Raw genomic sequence first — 13,516 nt, forward strand, 5'->3', positions numbered from 1 at the left:
TTCTTCAAGAAGGCAGAGCCGAGTTGGAGACACAGACACCCATGTTTGCCCTTACACAAATATATCGCAGGGTAGAAATGGCCCACTCCAAACAACAGCCACCATTTTGAATTTTCTAATGGATGGACACTCTGTCAGCTCATTTTAAGAACTGCAAACGCAGTGACATCCATTAATCCTTGCACAACACAGTTGGCACAGCCTTGTACAACCAGGAGAAGCAGCGATCTGCCCCTGCGTCCCTCCCTCGTGGAGGCAGGTGCTCGCTGCATTTCACAGGTACTAATTTATGCTCACGGAACGCATCAGTGCTAGCAAGCACCGCTGGCTGGACTAGCCTCGGGCTCTGATGTTCAGTTGAGAACAAACAGTGATGTGTCCTCGGGAAATTTGGAATTGGAACACTTTCCACAGCCCTCGAGCAATGAAGATCTAATTTAGTGTGTTTATTTGACCTACCTTGGAACAAAATGCATGCATGCTGTACTAATATTAAACCTATCTGAAAAGATTTTTCAATGGCCAAAAATAGATATGTGGCTAGAGGGAAAATTTAATAAAGTGTACTTATTCAACCAACCTACACTCACTCCATGGAAGCCAATCCCATTGAGCTCCTCACGCTTCACTTCTGAAGAGGTGAGTGCAAGAGCGCACTGTCTGTGTGCTATAATTCTTATATTAGAAACAATCAAAGCTTTACCTGGTAATTCTTTCTATTGGGATGCATTAAATATTTTAAAATAGGGCAACTGAACATCATATTCTTCTTCTTAAAGGCTAAATAATGAAAAGGAAGAATCGGTAAACTGGTCATTTGTTATGTGCATGTTTAGACAGAAAAAAGACCCACAACTCCTGGCACTCTGCAGCCAACCCACGTTCGGAGTTGTACAACCCTTTTCGGCAACAAAAAAGGCATAGGGCATATTTATTTATTTATTTCATTTTTATACTGCCCACAAAGAATCTCACAAATTACCCTTACAAATTAATTTTGGGAATCAATGCATTCTTAAAAGCAGGAAAATGTCCTTGGAATGATAAAGTAGCTGAAGATTTTCCAGCTCACATCGCCCATTCTCAACCCACAAATTTAAAATAAGAGAGGAACAGAAGGAATTCTATGATAATACAGCCCTGCACTATGAGATGTGACAGAACCACTTTGGGAATGCTCCTAAAAGCCCTCACTGGAAACATCTGAGGTCAAAGAGAAGAGGAGAAGGGGAAGGAATCGCTTCTGACTGAACGCCTCCCCCAGCCCCAAACTGCCTGTTTCAGACTTAACCATCACTGCAGTCATCAGCGGATGCATAAAACAAACCGCAGACAAATCATTTGCTATTTACCTCAATCACATCAAATCTCCATGCCCACAGGAAATGCCAAGACGCATACACATGTTTATACACAAAGGAGGAAAGAGGCGCTGGAAGTGTGTTTGGGGAAAATTAGGTATTTCAGATGTTTGCGGCACTGCATTTGAATTGATACTGTAGGTGTTCTGAAATCTCTTCCTCATCAACAGAACTCCACTTGACGTCCCAACCAATTTCATTACAAGCAGAATCCCCAAGATTCTCTATCCATCAGCTTAGAAAGCCCCGCATCGATTCATCTGGTTAGAATCCATGAGATAAACCTGCAGCGGATGGCAAAGAAAGCTGCCAGCAATGTAACTTTGCTGGAAATTGGGGCTATACATTTGATTTCGGGTGTCCTTCCCAAACCACTGAGGTTGCCTGCAAAGCAGCTGAGGAGCTCAATGAATCCTGCTATGACACAGCTCGGCACCGGCACCTAAAAGATCCAGGCCATCAACCCCACAGGACCAAAAAAGGCACAGATTTGCATCTGCTAATTTACACATGCAAATATATGTGCATAAGGACAAATAATTAGTGTCATTTACATTTATAGAAGGCAAGCTCATTAACCTCTTGGTTGCTTTCAGGACACAACTGTGCAATGTCCCAAATTTTGCTTGCTTAAAACTTGTCCTCCATGGGCTCTCACTTTTCTTTCGCTTGGCAGGCAGGGATGCATTGTCCCCTAAATTTTTACTGATTAATTGCACCCTGGCAAAGGATGCATTATGAGCCATCACAACTCAGGCACTTAGGTGGCAAATGTGCACAATTACTGGAGTGATGCCCATTAGACACACACCCGCGCTTGCTCTTTGTCACCCCGTCTCCAAAAGAGGGATGACGAGAGCCAGGAGGAACGGAGCACAGGGCTTCACTGCCCGTGGTCCCTGACCATGCGCTGGGGCAGAGCTTCTTTGCTTTATTTCAAATTCCTCTTGGGGTCCAACATTTTGAAAGCTTAGAATCCACACCAAATGTTGTGATATTAAGTTTCTGGCACCTTAATCCCATCAGGGTCCCCTTAAAGCACCAAAATTGACCCCTTTATTAGGAGCAAACGACATTCTTATAAAGATGTTGTAAGACTTGGGGCTTTAAGTTCTCTTAGGCCAGCAAAACCACCTCTCTTTCTGGTCAGTTTAAAAAGGAACGTCCTCAATCCCCAGGTTTCTTTCTGGATCCAAATACTGGAACTGTTTTCAGGTGTGCTTGAGCTGGTCCGGCAAAGCGAGCCGAGCTGAGAGGAAGTCCACGAATGCTCACCTCATGCCCCTGTCCCTCGACTGGACCTGTAAGTGTGCAGATGAAAGTTTTCCCACTTTGAAGAGACAAAATCAGTGGATGTGCAAGAAGGGCCAGCATGTACAGTGGATCATTCCTGGCGCTCCTGCACCCCCCCCCCCCGTCTCTGCTCGGAGGTGGAGGAAGCTTTCCACATATGAGGAACCCGGTTGCCTTGGAGAGTTGCCAGGAAGCAGCTGCCCTGGGTGCTCCAGAGATTTTTCTACGGGGGGGGCGGCTGCCACTCAGCAGGAGTGCTCCACAGGCAGATGGTCCAGGGGTGAATCCCCGACACCACTTAAAAATAAACAAACAGGTGAAGGGAAAGACCCTTGCCCACATCCTGCTGGCTCCAGCCACCAGACACGTCTGACCGCTTCTTCTCTTCTGTTTGCGTTCTCACCCCAGCTTTTTATGATATGCATTTCCATGACTGGATGGGGGTAGAACCTGCTCTGCTTTTCAATCCGGTATTTTCAAGGCAACCATGTACGACTGATCAAAACAACAATAAATGCAAACAAGCCATTTTCAGAACTACAGCTGCAAAATCGCCGTGAGGAAGAGCTACCACAGAAATAAAGTGGAAACATCGAAATGACGAGTCGGGCGAAGAGCAGATCTGCACCCTCGTGCTGCGATTCACCCTTCTAGGGCTGTGCTGAAAGGCAGGGCCAAATAATTTCTCCTTCTTGAGGAGAGGCAGTTTGCACAAGCTCAGAGTGCATTTCTTTATTAACAGCTATTTGGACATGCACGTGGTAGGCACGTCCTGAGTGCAGCTGGCTGGAGCCAGGGGTCAGACTAGATGGCCCAGGAGGCCCCTTCTGCCTCGCGCTGTTTCTATGTTTTAGTTTATTTCATTAAAAATAATCCCAAAGCGGGACAGCATGGACTCACTTTCTTCTGTCAGTGCTAGAGCTTGGAATGGGTGCAAGGACTTTGAAGCTGGAAATTATCCATTGATTTAATTCCTTCCCAAGCCCACCTCATTAAGCTCATCTTATTTATAGGGGCTGCTTACTCCTAAGTAAGCATACATAGCAGTGCACCTTATTGCTTTCCAAGAAAGCACAGGCGTGATTCTTGGGATACATCCAACAGTGTTTCATGGAGATTATTCCTGGCTAAGGGAGCACAGGTTGTGGCTGAAGAGGCTGCAATCTTGCAAGCGGAAAAGCACCCATCAGTTGGCACTTATTTCCAAACATATCATTATTTCTCTATTGGAAAAATGAGAAATCTAACACAGCTCACCTGCCCAGGAATGCACTTTGCCCCTTCCTTCCCCCACCCCATTGTTTTCTGGTGCTGCTATTAGTTCCAAGCCTCTGTATTTTTTTCCTCCTTTCAGCACCCGCAACTCCTTTTATGTTACCCCAGACATGGCTGTACGGTCAAAAAGTGCCAAAAGCTGGCCTTCCTATGAGATTTCTCGCGTGCCTTATGGATGCCCACAAATGCTCTCTCAGTTTGGCAAGAGGAAGCACCTCCCCATGACTAAGCACACGAATTACAGCAGGACACTTTTTATCTGTATTTTATCTTTAGTGCTCTGTCCATGTGCACTCACATACTGGTGAGGTGTGAACACACTGACTGAAGGAACTAAAAGCTGTGGCCAGAAATAGAAAACAGAACAATAGAACATGTCTATGAGACTCATTCCCTGTTGAAAAGAAGATCCATTAATCTGAAGACCCATATTCAAATATCTCTGCAGAGGATGGAGAATCTGGGAAGCAGTGCTAGGCAGAGGCAGAAAGAAAATGCCTTTTGCCCTCCGTCCACAGTGCGTAAGCACAGGCGCCAGGCTAAAAGCCTCTTGGATGGAGTGCCAAGAAGGTGCAACCAGCTCCCCCGAAGTAATAGATTTTCCAGTGGTCTCAAAGAACGGGCCATTCTGCATGGGAGCCAGTGCTTGAGAGTGCAAAGTTTCATGTGAGGACAACTCCATGGAAACTCTCTTGCAGCACATCAGACTCACCTGCTCTCCCTCTTCCCTTTTGCTTGGCTGCTTGGATGCCGATTTTAATTAGGCCAAAGTTCCCCAACACACCCTGATCTAGTTAGTAAACAAACAAGGATCAGGCTCCATCTTGTTCTCACTAATTTAATGGTTTGATTTTAAACAAACCACTGTTTCTTGAGTTCAGATGTAAGAAGGAACTGGGGTTTGTTGAACAGCAGAAGCAGATTCTTGAGCTGACAAATAGAGGAGAGTTTTGTCCTCTCTCTCTCCCCTCCACCCACCTCCTGCTCACCCAGGACGGAGGATTATAGCTTCTGCACAAAATAGTAAGCAATCACATCACACCGAGGAGGAGCAACTGGGCAACACTGGACAGAGCAGCAAATGGAAGCAGCTTTTCATGCATGAAAAGAGAAGATACATGGCTCCACGGATAGATAGATGCACCAGTCGAGAGCTGTGTTGCACTGGGCAGACCCAAGGTTGCCGACTCTGACTGGCAGCAACCACCCAGAGATTCTATCACTACCAGATAGACTTCAACTCAGTGTTGGGGCACATTTTTCCCCAGTGAGGGCCACAGTAGCCTGTTGTTTCGTTAGCCTGTTGACCGTAGCAAGGCTGCCCCGTGCAATCGATGTTTATGAAAGCAATCCAGAGTGAAACCGAGGCCACTTCTTCATTCTGGAGAACAGAACTTTCCCTGCATTATTACCCCACTGTAAAAAATGATGTACCAGACTAATCTACCATGTATTCAGGTAGGCACATGCGCATTACACACAAGCTGCACTGGCACACTCACGGAAATCTCCCCCTTTGATTAGAAGAGCGATGGAACAGTCCAGTATTCCAACTCTCATCCCCTCGAGAATTCTGCAGTTGAGAAAACTGGTTGAATTTGATTAAGCCTTTGGATTCCTTCCAATATTTCCAGCAATTCCATCTGTAGAAAACACTCTACCAGCACTTGGCACATTGCGAGCATTGACTGCCTTCTCCATCAGCAGCAGCAGCTCTGCCTCCTAAGTTGGCATTGCACACTGCCTTGTAAATTACAAGCCCTCACATCCTTGGCAGGAGGAGGGTCCTCCCCCACCCCCAAATAGAGGCGCGACCCGCAGAAATTTTTGGAGAAAGGCAGCGTCTTCCTGCAAGCACACCCCTTGTCAGAGCTAAGAGGGTGGGCAGGGGACAAAGAATAGTAAAAGCTGGAAGGGAAAATGAACTTAACTCTTCATCTCATGCAGGGAAAGCAGTGCAGCACACGAGATCTGCTGGCAGCAAACACTGCATTGTGTGTGGAACTCTTCTGGATGCCCTTGCCTCTTAGACTGCTCCAGGAGACCGTCTGAGCAACGATCCAGCAACATGGACTCCACCACTGCAACGGAGAGTGCTGTACAGCAGTGAGAACTCCCCGGGGACGGTCTGCCCTTAGATGCTTGGTTGCAATGGCTTCATTGCAGATATTGCAAGCAGAAATCCTGCTGATTTCACCCGCTACACAATTCCTTCCCAGAATGCAGTTCCATGGCACAATCCATGTGCAACCTCTGCATAGATCACCGTCGTCACGCACGTGGATTTTTCAGCCCAAGCTGTGACCCCATCAAGGCTTTGTGTACCCGAAGGAGGCATCAAAGCACCCTCTGCGCAGCAAGGCGTGCCATTTGTATGCCGGCGACGCACACGTTCTCTCTCTCGCTGCATTAGCCCAGTAGCCGCTTCTGCACTCGAGACATGTGGCATCACCACAGAGCAATGCTCCCTCCATGCCCCTCCAGCAGTTTCTCCTTGGAACTGGGAGAAATGCCCCCTCCCACGTGCTCTGTCCTTCACACCTTGGCTTCCTCACAAAGACAAGCCTGGACAGAACTTCACCAGGGCAAAAGAGCAAGCAGCAGGGAGGCGCTTGAGGGGAAAGCAGCAGACCATTCTGTATTTCTGACAGGTTTGCATCTCTTCCAGCTGTCTGACCTTAAAGAGAAGCCAGATTACTCACAGCACGGGAAAACAAACAGGCCCCAAACCTTCTTGTAGAAGCCACTCCAGCCACCTGCCGTATTTGCTCCTTGCACATTGGATGGCATGCAGTCTTCACCCCAGTGCCACTGCTGCAGCCCAGCTCTGCCTCTTGGCAAACCTCTCAGAGGAAATGGTCACCCCCAGCCCAGGACAAGTGCGGTGGCTCTACCGGCTTCGGTGGCTCTTGGCTGACAAGAGCCCTGTGGCAAAGGCAGGGCAGCGAAGAGCTACCGCAGTACAATTTGCCGGAGAAGAGGAGCACCAGCAGTACCTTTTGCCAGGAAAGAGGCTCGTTGGAGGGGAAGGAGGCCTCAACATCAGAAAAAATAGTAGATGACCATGAATACAGGTGATCTACGTGCTAAGAAGTATCATTGGTGGTAAGAAATCAGGGCATGTGCACTCTTACCTCACCGTTCTCTCATTCACCTTGCTCTTTTAATGCACCTTCTCTTCATACAAATACAGGTAGCGACAAATGGCCAGCCTGCCAAATAGATTTTAGCTATTTGCTTCTCATAACTAGCAGGCAAGAAGAGGCCGATGCCTTCTGTTACACAACGACAGAACTCTAAATCGTGAAAGCAGAGCATGAAAACAACCATAAGAAAGCCTCACTCATGCATGTCAGAAAGAAAGAATGTGCACATCAGGGGCGTGTGAAATGTTCCCAATTATTTCTGTGCGAATTTCCAGTAGCACTGGGGGCTTGCGGTGTTTATCTGCCAAAGCCAACACTCACTTTTCACCAGTATGGGATTTTCAGAGTTGCTCCTACATGGGTTATTGCAGGGCTATTGTAACTTAGTACCATTCTGCATTACAGGCACACGTACACCGCTTGCAAGCACAAAGTTACCAAGAAACAGCTTCCAGATGCTCTTCGCGCAGAAGCAGGCAGATAGCCCTATGCTATTTTTAAAACATTCAGATGTACTAGAAGCACCTTTCTGGTTCTAAGATTACATTTGGGGAAAATGCTCTCAGGATGGCATGGAGAAGCAGATGCCCACACTTCTTCACCAAAAGGCACAAGCCTGGTTCATGCTCCAGTTCTGTGCAGGCGCATACCTGGGACTGAACACAGCGAGTTTCATGAAGTCGACATGGACAGAGAAGCACGCTGTGGGCTGCCGACTGAGCTGGTAGCCCAGTGCCGAGCAGTGTTGTTTTATTACAGACGCAGAAACATCCCCTTATTAAGCACTGCTTAGGGCAATATTGTTTGAGGGATTGGCAGGGAAAGAGGATCAGTGGATAATTGTGGCTGGCTGTAAAAAAGGCAAGATCTGGGTGTTTTGCATCCTCCTCCACTTGACTTCACAAGTTCTGTGCAATGTCATCTTCCTTCTAGCCCACCCTGACAGCTGTCTGCAATCTGGTTGCTTTATCCAGGACACTTTGCTGGAACCGCAAGTAGGTAAATTAGAAATGGAAGGCATGGCTTATCAATATTAGTTTTGTTAAATACACATGTCTAATACCCATGCCGCACATTGCCCAACTCATGATGGAGGGACTGAGAGAAGAAGAGAAAAGTGTTACTGCCCAATCTCAAGATTTTTATCTGCATTGTGAACTTAAAGCTGATTGTTAGCGCCCCTTCATCTGTATCTTTCTCTGCATGGGGCAGACGCATCTCACAGCTGTGGGGCTGAGCGGCTCTCGAGGGAGGAAACATTTTCACCTCTCTGCAGCTCATGCTCCATGAGGCACCCAAGGCTGGCCGGCCTCTTGGCTTTGGAGCACAAGGGCAAAGGAATCATAATACACACCATGAGTAAAGACCCTCTCAATGCACAAGCTGCTAATGGCTGCTTTTCCAACAGGCTGGATGAAAAGCATTTCCTGATTTCCAAAGGGGCTCTCAATAAACACGTGTGCCCAGGTGTCTCTCAAAAAACAGAGCTGCGAGAAATTCTCAAGCTTTCCAAGGAAGCTTTGGCTTTAAGATCAGCTCTATCACAGCCCTGTTCTCCTGAAAATAGAGAAATCTTGCTGCTTGGGCAGGCTAAATTCATGCATCTGGCCCCATCTCCCAGTGACCATCACAAGGACTATAACCTGCCTAAAGGTTAAGGTAAAGGTTTCCCCTTGACGTTATGTCCAGTCATGCCTGACTCCAGGGGGTGGTGCTCATCTCCGTTTCCCGGCCGAGGGGGCCAGCGTTTGTCCGCAGACGGTCTCCGTGGTCATGTGGCCAGCATGACTAAACACCAAACTGCACGGAACGCTGTTACCTGCCCACCGAAGTGGCACCTTTTCATCTACTTGCATTTGCATGCTTTCGAACTGCAAGGCTGGCAGGAGCTGGGACGGAGCAACGGGAACTCACCCCGCCATGCGGAGTCAAACTGTCAACCTTTCAATCAAGCAGCCCAGCAGCTCACCAGTTTAAACCACTGTGGCACTTGCATCCTATAACCTGCCAGGTTTTAACTGATGCATCACATGACTCTGCTGATTCAGCGACTGGTTAAATTTACCAGTGTGGAGGCGAGAAGGACACTGCCGTGGGTTGGGGACGAGGCAGGTTGCTCAGCCCAACATGAAGCCTCCAGTTTCCTCCGGACCCTCTGGAGCAGCAGGGGTGTTGACGGAGGAGCTCCCTGCTCTGGCTCTCACTCCAGATGTGGGTCCTGAACTTGGGGTGAGGAGACCCCACTGGGTGCCGCTCCAGGCAGCTGGAAAGGGGCACATTGCTGAGAAGCAGCTGAGGATCTGAGCTGCTCGCAGGATCTGCGTCGTCGGGCTCCAGCAGCCCTTGGGAACTGAGGAAGATGTGGGGCAGGCCACTTCCCCCCACCGGGCCCTTGCTCAGAAGGAGGTGCAGGAGTGGAGGCCTGTGCAGTGGGTGGCGGCTGGGGGCTGGCCGGCACGGTGGGGCTGGGTGCCTCAGCTGGAGCACATCCCTGCAGCCGAGGCCTCAGCTACCAGCCTGCAAGGGGCGAGCACACAGGCGGTGCGCGAGGGGAGCCAGTCGGCCAGCCCCTCGGAGCACTTGCTCTCACTCCCGTGCAAACGGCTCTTGAGAGGCAGAGGCTTCCTAAGATGCCGCTCACCCTTTCTAGGCCTCCTGCTCTCCTGTGACGCAGAGTGGAATTTAAGTGCACGCACACATCACGCACACACGCACACCACACACACACACAGAGTGAGCAGGTGAGAACGTTTTGTAGGCAGCTGCAAAAGATAACAGAAGCACCTTTCAAGCTAGCCGAGGCTGCCAGAAAAGGCAGTAAAGGTAGCAAGTGAGAGAGAATTAATACACAAGCTATTGATTTTCTGAACTATTTACAGGTAAGGATCATGCAATTTATTTCGTTAATTTGATCCCACAGTGAAACAGTTTCGGTCCCACCAACATTATGTTTTCTACAATATACAGGGAATCTTTCTAGTCACTTGAATCCAAGGTTTTTGAAAGCCAATCATCCTGCAAGCTTGACTTTCTAGAGCAGTTTTCACCAACCTGGTGACGTGTGTTCCTGGGCTTCCTTAGTGTTAGGATCTTTGTTAACAGCAGCAAATGTTTTCTGAATGCTATACCTGCTGACAGAACTCCCTGCATTTAATTTTCTCTGACCTCCCTGTTTACAACACCACCTCCTGTCTGTTGACCTGAAACTCTCGATAAAACTTGCTTCATCTAACGTAGCAGACTATAATCCATAGAAGAGTTTGCCCGAATGAATGTGCCCGTGCCATGAGACTTTTTGTGGTCGTCGCCAGCTAATTCGCGGGACTCTACGTGTAGCATCTGGGTCAGTTCTCAGATCTCTCCTCCTCCAGCTTCCACAGTGCAATGGATGAAGTCTCTCCCCAAGGACTCCTGAGTGAGCGAGAGTCACCAAGGCAAGGCGAGGGAGGGGACGGCAGCAGCACGCGCAACTCAGCCTGGTGTGGAGAAGGTGGAGGCAGGGGCAGCTACTCCCTCTCATAACACGAGGAACCGACGGGGTCATTCCATGAAATCCCAAAACAGGTCAAAGGAAGGACCTCTTCTCACAGCACAGAGTCACACCAACATTTGCTGCCACAAGGTGTAGGAAGGAGATTAGAGGCATTCATGGAGAATAAGATCCTCAGTGGTGCCTGCCACGTCGTACATACACGGAACCTCCAACTCCATTTAAATGCAGGTGCCTTTAGTTCTGAGCATCACACCTGCTGTCCTCTGCTTAGGATATCTCGCCTTGGTCTTCTCTGCTCAAGATGGAACATGCAAGTTCTTTCACTCTCTCTTCTAGGGCTTTGTTTCCAGTCCCTGAACCATCCTTGTTGCTCTCCTCTGAACCCCTTCCTGCTTGACTGCACCTTTGTGGTGCCCAGAACTGGACACCGGACTCCAGATGAGGCCTAACCAGTGCTGAGAAAAGAAAAACTAGGTCTGGAAGTGATACCTGTATTAACCTAAAATAGCACTTTAAGAACGGATCCCGAAGACTTACTTGAGGCTCACAAAGGATTTACAGGGAACAAGGGAACGCTGTGCTGAGATGTGACTACCTGTGCAGCGAGGGAGGAGAGAAGGTTGGCCGGAACTGCCGGAACTCTCCAATATGCCAGGTCCTGTGTCACGTTCCTGCAGAACCCCCATCTATCAGAGCCGTCAGGTTTGTAGCTACAGTACATTAATGGAATCATTGCCGAAGAGAAAGCACAAAGCAAATCTACTTTGCCATAGTGGACCATCCAACATAAAAGCAGAGATGAATGAGAGGGAAAGGAATGGTGGGCATTTGGCACTTGGGCTGTCAAAGTTTCTCCCCTTTTCTGGAACTGTTCTCAGAGCAAATAAGTGTGTGTGTGTGTGTGTGTGTGTGTGTGTGTGTGAGAGAGAGAGAGAGAGAGAGAGAGAGAGAGAGAGAGAGAGAGAGAGGGAGAGAGAAACCACCCAGGCTTTCACCAAGGAAACGGGGTGAAAGTAGGTCATTGTGCAGTTCCCATTCAAGAAGATCCTGCTTCAGAAAAACGTTGCTACTGAGAAGGGCACTTCAGCCATTCACTTGAGAGCTTTTATTGAAGACGGCTACATTTCCAAACAGGCTTAAATGGAAGTCCTGAAAAAGAGACAGATGGACACGGAGTTCAATGGCATGTACATCTGAGTGGCACATGGGAGATTGAGGCTTTTCTTAGGGCAGCATAAACAAGGGGATGCCTGGTCCTCCATCGGCAGACGAGTGAGGCAGGTTGCCGTCATGCAGCAGGTCTGGGGCGACCATTAAAGGGTCTGTGATTTGTACTTTTGCAAATCTCAACAGAAGACAGGTTGTCCTTTGCCAGCTCTTAATATCATGTCAACACTGCTTTGCCCTTCCTTCACAGGCAGTTTTGAAGGCTGCCCCTCCTCCCGAAATCCACCCTTGGAGAGCTGAACAGGAGAGAGAGAGATGGTTTTCAGCAACCAGTATAAGAGATGGAAGGTGACTTGGAAGGGAAGACAAGTGAGTTCGTGAAGAATTTCCCCTTATCTCTGGGCTATCAAACTGAATTGAATTAATAGCATCTACAGAAATGCCTCCTGCTATTTCTGTCCCACATACAAATCCCGCATTTGTCAACTGAAATGCGGCTATCATGCCAGCTGGAAGGGAGAGTCTGAAGAATAAAGACATACTAAATAAAAGCATATTGGGGTATTACTGGGTTTCGGGAGAGAGCGCATGGAGTAGATTTGTGATGGTTGGCCAGATGCTAATGGGAACGAAGTCTTCTTGCTGGACTTTCCAATGGATTCTGTAATCCAGAAAGCGAGGCTGGCCTTCATGTGAATGATGTCATAAAGGTGAGATCTTTGGCCAGCTCTCCTCACCATCCCTCACCTAATCCATCATCATTAATATTTTACTGACTATCACAATGTCATTCAGTGACTGCGTCATTACTGGAAGGGCTTGTTGAGGCTCATCAGAAAAAGCACCCCATGATCCACCCCTACAAATGCTTGTGCTTGCTAAATAGATATGATGCAAAAGGTTTCGGACGGGGAACTTCCTTAATCAACTTCCTTCAACTTCCTTCTGCTTAATCAGTGGACCACTGATTTGGTGCCTGATTCAGCAAAAAAGTTTGTTTTGTGCCCTTTGGACATCACAATGTCTTTTCAATGTCGAGTTGTCTAATTGAGCTAACATTTGGTGGCGTGTTGTAGCAAAGGCGTCTTCTAAACAGATGCTCTGGCAATGTCCACTAGTCGCTTCTTTGGGGGAGGGATGTTCTTATACGGATTGATGTTGTACTGGAACAGAATTTGGTATTCACTGTGGCACAAGCTCTTTTTCCTGGAGCAAATCAGGCCAGGACTTTTGCTGGAAGCTGGTGTACTTCGGGCTCACTATGAGAAAGCAAGACTCGTCCCAGAAGAGAATAATGCCAGGAAAAGCCAAAGGCAGAAGAAGAGGAAGACTAAATATGAGGTGGGTCAGTTCCATAAGGGAAGCCTCAGCCTTGCGCTTGCAAATGCTGAGCAGGACTATCGAGGCGAGGACTCTTTGGGAGACTTTGCTCATAGGGTCACCGTGAGTTGTAGGTGACTTGATGGCGAGTAACAGCACCAACGTGCTCTTTTAACTTATCCACCCGCTCAGAAGAAATCAACACCCAGTCAGTGTAAATGGATTCTCTGTGCCCTTTTGACAGCTTACAGACTGATATTACGGCATTGGACTGACCAGCGCTCGCCTCCTGGGATGCAACGCATTGAGGACTTTACAAAGTTTTCAGAATTTGAACAGTGGCATATAGATGCCACCTTCGAGTAGTTACTTGGATATCCGGTCTGCTTCTGTTGAAGCTTACGTTTCCATATATGTGTGCATTTCATATGTATTCATTGCTGCACGACTCTATGTACATT

The sequence above is a fragment of the Varanus komodoensis genome, unplaced genomic scaffold (genome assembly GCF_004798865.1).
Source record: "Varanus komodoensis strain SLA01 unplaced genomic scaffold, ASM479886v1 scaffold18_3, whole genome shotgun sequence".
Lineage (NCBI taxonomy): Eukaryota > Metazoa > Chordata > Lepidosauria > Squamata > Varanidae > Varanus > Varanus komodoensis.